At 52.2% G+C, this 8,081-nt stretch overlaps 1 long non-coding RNA gene across 3 annotated transcripts in view; it reads right to left on the reverse strand.

The window, feature by feature from the left end:
• LOC122199995 overlaps positions 1 to 7,496 on the reverse strand; it is a 195,042-nt gene extending 187,546 nt beyond the window's left edge. Inside the window, exons 1-5 of one of the 3 annotated variants that reach the window (XR_006193693.1) lie at positions 7,349 to 7,496; positions 7,221 to 7,244; positions 6,045 to 6,068; positions 1,831 to 1,979; positions 443 to 532 (exon numbers count right to left, since the gene is read on the reverse strand). This is a non-coding gene — a long non-coding RNA (uncharacterized LOC122199995). Of the gene's footprint in view, positions 1 to 442; positions 533 to 1,803; positions 1,980 to 6,044; positions 6,069 to 7,220; positions 7,245 to 7,348 lie in introns of all 3 variants that reach the window. The other 2 variants (XR_006193691.1, XR_006193692.1) reach the window with 2 other exon arrangements.
• Between the last annotated feature and the right edge of the window lie 585 nt (positions 7,497 to 8,081).

Genomic DNA, 8,081 nt, shown 5'->3' on the forward strand with positions numbered 1-8,081 from the left:
AACAAACTCTCTTAGTATTCTTAGTGGCTAAATTTTGCAAAGGGAAAAATCCATTTAGATAATCTTTAAGGATAACAGGAATTGCAGCAGTAAAAAAAAAAAAAAGGGGATATGACATTCAAATTCAAACTGTGGGTATAACTACTCAAATTCTAAATGTAATCCCATTTCCTAAAATGTGACACCAGCTTTACAGGTACCATTGCTTATAATATGTCAGGCTGAGTATGGCTTTTCCCCATTTATCTTGGGGACAGTGTGGTAGAAGAAAGAAAGTGAGCTTTGGAGCCCATGAGGACAAAGTTATCAAAATGACAGCACTTATTAGTACTGTGATATCAGAAACATGACCTTTTCTCTTTTGAGCCTCAGATTGTAGATTTTCGAAATGAGAGTAATCATACAGATTGTAGATTTTCGAAACGAGAGTAAGCATACTTACCTCACCTGGAGGTTATGATGTGCATCCTAAGGATGTAATTCCAGTGCCAGCCAGGAACTTGGAGTATAGAGGTAGAGGGAAGATGCAAGCCTATACAAATAAATAAACAGTTATAACTTGGACTAAGGGCAAACTGGGATTAGCACTGGGTGAGCAAATAATGAGGGCAAGGGCATACAGAAAAAAAACCCATGTGAGTAGTGACTAGGTACTACAGACAGAAAGCTGTTATGGAATGGATTTGCCCCCAAAGTCCATACTTTGGAGTCCTAACTACCCATGGGACTGTACTTGGATACCAGATCTTGAAAGGTAAAGTGGAGGTCGAATGAGCTCATTGGGGGAGGGGGGGGTGGACCCTAATCCAATAACTGGTGTCCTATAAGAAGAGAGTGGGCACCTACACACACAGAAGGAAGACCACGTGAAGACAGTGGGAAGGAGGTCATCCACCAGCCACGGAGAGAGGAGACCCACCCTGCCCACACCTTGATCTAAAGTGGGAGAAAATAAATAAATCAATTTCTGTTGCTTAAGCCACCCAGTCTGTGGTACTCTGTGATGACGGACCCAGCAAACTAACACGAAATCCCAACACTTACTCAGCAAGTGGTGTCTGAGCCTTTGTAGGAGTTAGACACTGTTGTAGAGGCATAATGAAACAGCCCTAAACAAAGCTAGTTTGGTATTTGGACCCCATAGAACTGACATTCTGGCAGGGACTGCAGTAGGCAATAGACAGCAAGGAAATAAGAAAAACAGATGATGCCCAAGGCCAGGAAGAAAAAGAATGCGGGGAAGGGAGATCAGGTGTTTGGGTTGGAGAAGGAGCAGTATTGTTTTAGACAGAGAGCTAGCAGAGGCCCCACTGAGCAGGTGATGTCAGAGCAAAGATATGACAGAAATGAGGAGTATGTATGTCATCTGGGCACATGGGAGAACATTCCGGACAGAGAGAGGAAAAGCCAGCGCAAAGGCCTGAAGCAGGAGTGTGTGCCTGACATGCTCAGGGAGCAGAGAGGGGGCCGGTGTGGCCGCAGCCCAGTAAACAAGGGGAGGGGAAGAGGAGAAGCCTTCAGGGAGGTAGCAGAGGCTGGGGAGGGTAGCACCTGTGTGGTGCACAGATGGAGTCAGGCGTCTGGAGACATGAAGAGCTGGGGGCAGAGCTTAGAGACTTGGAGGCCCCAGCTGCTTGTAGATAGGAGCCTGAGGCTGGCTGCGATCGCCCCAGAGTAAGGACGGGCGGAAAGCTGATGGGAGGTGGGAAGAAGATGAGGACAGACCAACACAGACACTGGTGAGCAGCGGCCCGGGCGGTGGGAGGAGGAAGGAAGGAATTTTTAAACAAAGGGAGTAATTACGTGTGTCTGTAAAATGGTGCCACGTACTCCGCAAACTGGGGTTGAGACTTCACCGTGAGCTTCAGCGAGATGAGTGTCGTTCCTTAATGAGATGAGAACTAGAGCCCAGTGGGAGAGGAAGCCGGCTCAGACTCAGCTGACAGAGGGAAGATCTGCAGGTGCTGGCACGTGCAACGCTAGGACGTAGGAAGACAAACAGGTGGTGGTGGATGGGAAGCGATTGCCCCCCGTGGGCCGGGAGAATCAGCTGCAGGTGCACAGGATGGCCGGTCGCGAGGAAACCCCCAGGTGTGCAGGAGAGAGTGAAACGGTGCAGGAGCCGCGTTAGCGAGATGGCTTCCTCCCTTAGGACCACGGCTCAACTGTGGCAACGGGACACCAGCCAGAGCCGTGGGGACAGATGTAGCAAGGTGGGCGGCTGTGGGGTTGCTGGGACTGTGTGTGATTGGCAAACACCGTGAAGATGCCCTACGTTCTCTCTGCCTGTAGGACGCGATCACGGCCGGGATTTCAAAAGCGATGCACATGAGAAACAGAGCATCGGGCCCTCCATAGGGACCCCCGTGTTGTCCTCTTAGAGCAGACATTCCCACCTCCTTCTTGCCCCCGTCATCTTCGTGATGCCTGGCAATCCCTCATCTGCTCTCCATTTCTATGATTTTGTCCCCTCGAGAGTATTACACAAGTGGAATCGAAAAGCGTGTGACCCTTTCAGGATTCGCTTTCTCCCCTCTGGACATAATTCCCTGGAGATTCGGTCCTGCTGCAGTGTCTATCAGCAGTGCGTGCCCTGGCACTGCTCACCAGTGAGCACCCCACCGCACGGGGCTAGCATGGTTTGGCTGTCTCCCTATGGAAGGACACGTTGTACTAGGCTGGACAATGGCCCTCAAAGAAATCAAGTCCTGATACCTGGGATCTAACTCCCATGAATGGGATCTAGTTGAGGATCTTGAGTCCTGGGTTGTCTGAGTGAGCCCTAGATGGAATCACGAGCATCCTTAGAAAGACAAAGGGAGACTTGACAAAAGAGGAGGCACTGTGTCCATGGAGACAGACTGGGGTGATGTGGGCACAAGCCAAGGGAGGTTGGTGGCCACCGGGAGCTACCAGAGGGAAGGGATACACTGTCCCCTGGAGCCCTGGGGTCTCCAGAGGGAGTACAGCCCTGCTGACACCTTAGTCTCAGCCCAGTTAAGTGAATTTTGGGTTCCTGGCCTCCAGAACTGTGAGAGAACACAATTTTGTTCTCATAAGCCACCAAGTTTGTGGTAAAAGAGCAGGTGTGCACACAAAAGGTCCCCATTCCCATCTCCCTCGGACCTTGGAGTCTTCCTTCCCTGAGAAAGTCAGGGAAGCTCTGGTATTTCAACCTAGTTGACTGAAGGCAGCCATTGAGTCATTATTACGACCGTTCCCAGTTCTCAAGGCAACACATGAAATCACATTTCCTGCAGGAGGAACCCTGTACCATGTCTGGCCTATCATATGTCACCCTCCTTGGTTTAATACTCTTTGAATCCACTCCCATCCCCAGTCTCCTACCATTGCGAAGTGGTAATGCCCTGCCACTCCCCTGCATGAGCACCTGATCCTGTGTGGACCTGATCCCGTACCTCCATTGGGAGTACGCTGGCATCCCGTTATCTTCCAGGAAGTAAACACGGATGGCAGACGTGGAGCCTGAAGATCACTGCTCTCTGTCACGACGGTATTGTCTTAGGTGAAGCCATTGAAACCTTTTCTCTAGGGGTTCTGGGGGTGGGGTAAGACTATTTCCCTCCAATGGGGGTCCGGGGGAGCTGCTTCTCTTGGCAACAAAACACAAGATACTCCCCTTATGAGGCCATAGATTTTCTGATGTTTCGCCCTTGCTTTCAATCTCTCCTACTCCCTGTGTATACCTCAGATACCCAAAACTGACCCCGAACAATCTCTGTAACTGCCCCCCATGGCCACAGTGACGACTCCACCCTCTATCCTCCAGCATGCTGTCCTCCATCACTCTGTACCAGCACTGGTGGTAACGTGAGCAAGTGTGAAATCACCTCTTGCTTCCAACGACCAGTATCCACTTCTGCCCACAAGGAAGTTATTTGTATGTCCACCAGAGAGAAGAGCAGTCCAGTCCCAGAGTCCCATCTTGAGGCAGTTTCCTGAGGCCACTCCAGGTACAAATTACCATTTGTGCACAACTGCGACAGGAGACAGACCGCACACCCAAAAGCAGTGAGTGGAGAGCGCTGCAAGGGTAAGGGAGCCTCCAGGAGACAGCGGAGAGAGCAAAGCAGCCATGCTAAGCAAAGGCAAGATGTTTCCACTAAGAGGAAAGTACAAGGAAAAGTGGTTCCTGATCCTAAGAGATTTATCCAGAGACAAGGGTTGTGTGGGGGGATGTGATACAGAGGAACATGACTACAGAAGCCCCCTGTTATCCATGGGGATATGTCCGGAGACCCCAGGTGGATCCCTAAAACCACAGACAGTAAGTACAAATACTATAGTGGCCGTGAAGGAGTGCTGGCAGAACAACCCTACAGGACCCATGAAGGGGTGCAGGCAGCTCACCCCTACATGGCCCATGAAGGGATACTGGTGGCACACCTCTGCAACACCAATGAAGTGGTGCAAGTTGCTGATGAAGGGGGGCAAGCGGCACACCTGCAAATCTCCAATGAAGGGTTGCAAGACGCCCATGCGTGTTTGCAGGCAGCACACCCCACAACGCCAATGCAAGGATACAGGACACCGATGTGGAGTTGCAGGAGGTTCACACCTACTTGGCCCATAAAGGGGTGCTGGTGGCACACCCCTACATGGCCCATGAAGGGGTGTAGACAGCTCACCCCTACATGGACCAAGAAGGGGTGCTGGCAGCACACCCCTACATAGTCCATGAAGGGGAGCAGGCGGCTTGCCCCTATATAGCCCATGAAGGGGCACAGGCGTGATGCCCCACACGGCTGAAGAAGGGGCACAGGTGTGACATATCTAAATGGCCGATGAAGGGGCACAGAAGGGGTGCAAGCATGACACCCCTCCAACACCGATGGGGGGGTGCAAGTGTGACACCCCTACATCGCCAATGTAGGTGTCTCGAGGCTGTCCTAGAAGGGTGAAAAATATGACTCGTGTACTGTAGGCGGCTGTTAGGGATGCAGTGATGAACATTCATAGTACGGCTCAGGCATTGGTATATGACCTTAAGATCTGAATACCAGAAATAGACAACCAACTCCTTAGTTATGACCAGGTGAATTTCACAATAGAAGCAATAATGTTAGTATGTGCAACAAGAAATATTTGTCCTTGCATAAAATTCTATCAGAGCAGATGACTACAGATAGTTAACAATAAGATAAAAAATAACCTAACTGTAAAGTCACTATCAAACCAATTGTTGACCCAACACGGATAGGCAATCAAGGAAAGATGAAAAGAAGTAAAAGGAACTCAGTGAACACAAACCCCACCTGTTTACCAATAAAATCACCTCTAGCATTTCTAGTATTAGAGGCCTTGCCTGCCCAGGGACATTCGCGAAACTGCTGTGGTATCCTGATCGTGCAAAGGTAACATAATCACTTATTTCCTAAACAGTGACTCATATGAATGGCCACACGAGGGTTTTACGGTCTCTTCCAATTGGTAAAATGGACCTTCCCATGAAGAGGCGGGAATAGGATAAGAGACAAGAAGACCTATGGAGCTGCTTTTATATGCTTTTAGCTTCATTTTTTTAGAGAGATGGAGAGAGAAAGAACACAAGTAGGGAAGGGGCAGAGAGAGAGAGACACACACACAGTATCTGAAGCAGACTCCAGGTTCAGAGCCATCAGCACAGAGGCCGACCCAGGGATCGAACCCACAAACCATGAGACCATGACTTGAGCTGAAGTGAGACGTTTAACCCACTGAGCAACCTACACACTGCAAAAAAAAAAAGTCTGACCTAAAAGGAACATCACCGCTACGTCGCTTGATGAAAGGAGGCAGAGAGGGTGCATGTGTGACCCCCTCCCCCGTCAAGGTGGGGCTGAGTGCATGAGTGACACCACTCCCTCCCTGAGGCAACGACGCAACCGAAAACACCTCCTTCACCAAGGAGGGGCACATGCGTGAACCCCCTCTTGTCAAAAGGGGGGATGCACTAATGCCTGAAAAACTTTGGTGCCCCAGGGGAGGAAGCATGACCTAGGCCTTACCCTATGCATGATGGTAATGCTAACCCTAACACTTACCTTAAGAGACAGGTGTTTCTTCAGCTGTGAAAGTGAAAAGAACATTCACGAAACATCACATTTCATAGTGACATCACTACTCCCACCCAGTGGTGTGGCGCTGTGCAAGGGTGACCCTCTCACACCCCAAAGGGGGACGAGGCGCAAGCCTCAACCACCGCCTGAGCCAAGCGGAGCGGGGCGCATTTGCGAAGATCCTCCGTGGTGGAGGAGGTGCTCTGCGCGTGCGTGAACAAACACCCTTCCGCACTGAGAGGAGTGGGGCGCATGCATGAACGACCTCCCTTGCTGAGGGTGGATTGTACGCATGCGTGAACACCCTGCCGCCACGGAGGGGCTCTCTGTGCATGCGTGAACACCCTCCCTGGCTGAGGGGGGTTAGGCGCATACGTAGAGGACCTACCTCAACAAGCGGGGTGTGCACATGTGTGAACACCATTCCACCAGGAAGGGGCACTGTCCGCATGCGTGAACATCCTCCCTGGCTGAAGGGGGGGTGTGCACATGCACAGACTCCCTACCTTGACAGGTGCGGGTTGAGCACACATGTGAACACCCTTCCGCCACGAGGGGGCGCTGTGCTAATGCGTGAACACGCGCCCACCATGAGGGTGTCTCTCCAGATGAGTGAAAGACTCCCTCGCCTAGGGGGGCGGGGCATATGCAGGAACCAGCTTCCCCGCTGAGGGAGATTGGGCACATTGAAGAACACCCTTCCGCCACGAAGGGCAGCTGTGCGCGTATGTGAACACCCTCCCGCCATGAGGGGGCACTGTGGGCATGTGTGACTACCTTCCAAGCTCAGGCTGGCAGCGCATATGCGCGAACACTCTCCCTTGCTTTGGGGGTTTGTGCGCTTTCGTGAACACACTACAGACACCAGGTAGCTCTGCACGTGTGCCACACCCTCCGCACTGGTGGGTGCAGGGCACATAGCTCCATACCATCCCTCTCCCAAGGGGACGGAGCATATGTGTGAATAATCTCTCACGGTGACGGGGCAAGGCGCATAGTTCAACACCCTCCTGTGCCAAAGTGGAATCAGGAGAATGACTGAACATACTCCCTTACCAAAGGGGGAAGCGCTAATGCTTGAAAACCTCCCATGCGCAGGGGGCAGGTGGCTTGACCTAACCCTTACCCTACCCCTGATAGTAATGTAACCGTAAACCTTACCTTAAAAGATTCGTGTTTCTTCAGCTGTGAAAGTAAAAAGAACCTTTCATGAAAAATCACATTTCATAGTGACATCACTTTTCCCTCCCCGAGCGGTGGCCCTCTGCATGGGAGAGCCACTCACGCACCAATGGGGGGCAAGTCAGAAGCCTGAAACTGCCTGGGCCAAATGGTGTGGGCCACGTTTCCGAACATCCTCTTTCACCGAGAGGTTGCTCCGGGCATGTGTGAACTCCCACCTGCGCCGAAGGGTGTGAGGTGCATGCACGAACAACCTCCCCCGCTGAGGTTGAGGGGAGGTTGTACGCATGTGCAAATGCTCTACCTTGCCAAGCGGGGATGTGCGCATGCGTGAACACCCTTCCGCCACGAGGGGGTGCTGTGCACATAGGCGAATGCACTTCTGCCACGAAGGGGCGCTGTGCGCATGCGCGAACAGCCTCTCTGCCTGAAGGGGGTGTGTACATGCACACACATCCTCCCTGCCTGAGGCTGGGTGTGCACATTCACAGATGGACTACCTCGCCCAGCGTGGTTTGTCTGCACGAAACCCTTCCGACAAGAGGGGGCGCTATACACATGCACAAAAGCCTTCCGGCACGAGGGGGCGCTGTGCACTTGTGAGAACACCCATCCTACACAAGGATGCTCTGTGCGCAGGCGCGAACGCCCTTACGCCACGAAGGGACTCTGTGCGCACGGACGAACAGCCTCCCTTCTGTGAGGGGGGGTGTGAGCATGTGCAGCCGGCCTACCTCGCCCAGCATCTTTGTGCGCATGCGCGAACCTTCCACCACGAGGGGGCACTGTGTGCATGGGCGAACACTATTTGGCCACGAGGGGGCACTGTGCGCATGCGTG

The sequence above is a fragment of the Panthera leo genome, chromosome D1, assembly GCF_018350215.1.
Source record: "Panthera leo isolate Ple1 chromosome D1, P.leo_Ple1_pat1.1, whole genome shotgun sequence".
NCBI lineage: Eukaryota > Metazoa > Chordata > Mammalia > Carnivora > Felidae > Panthera > Panthera leo.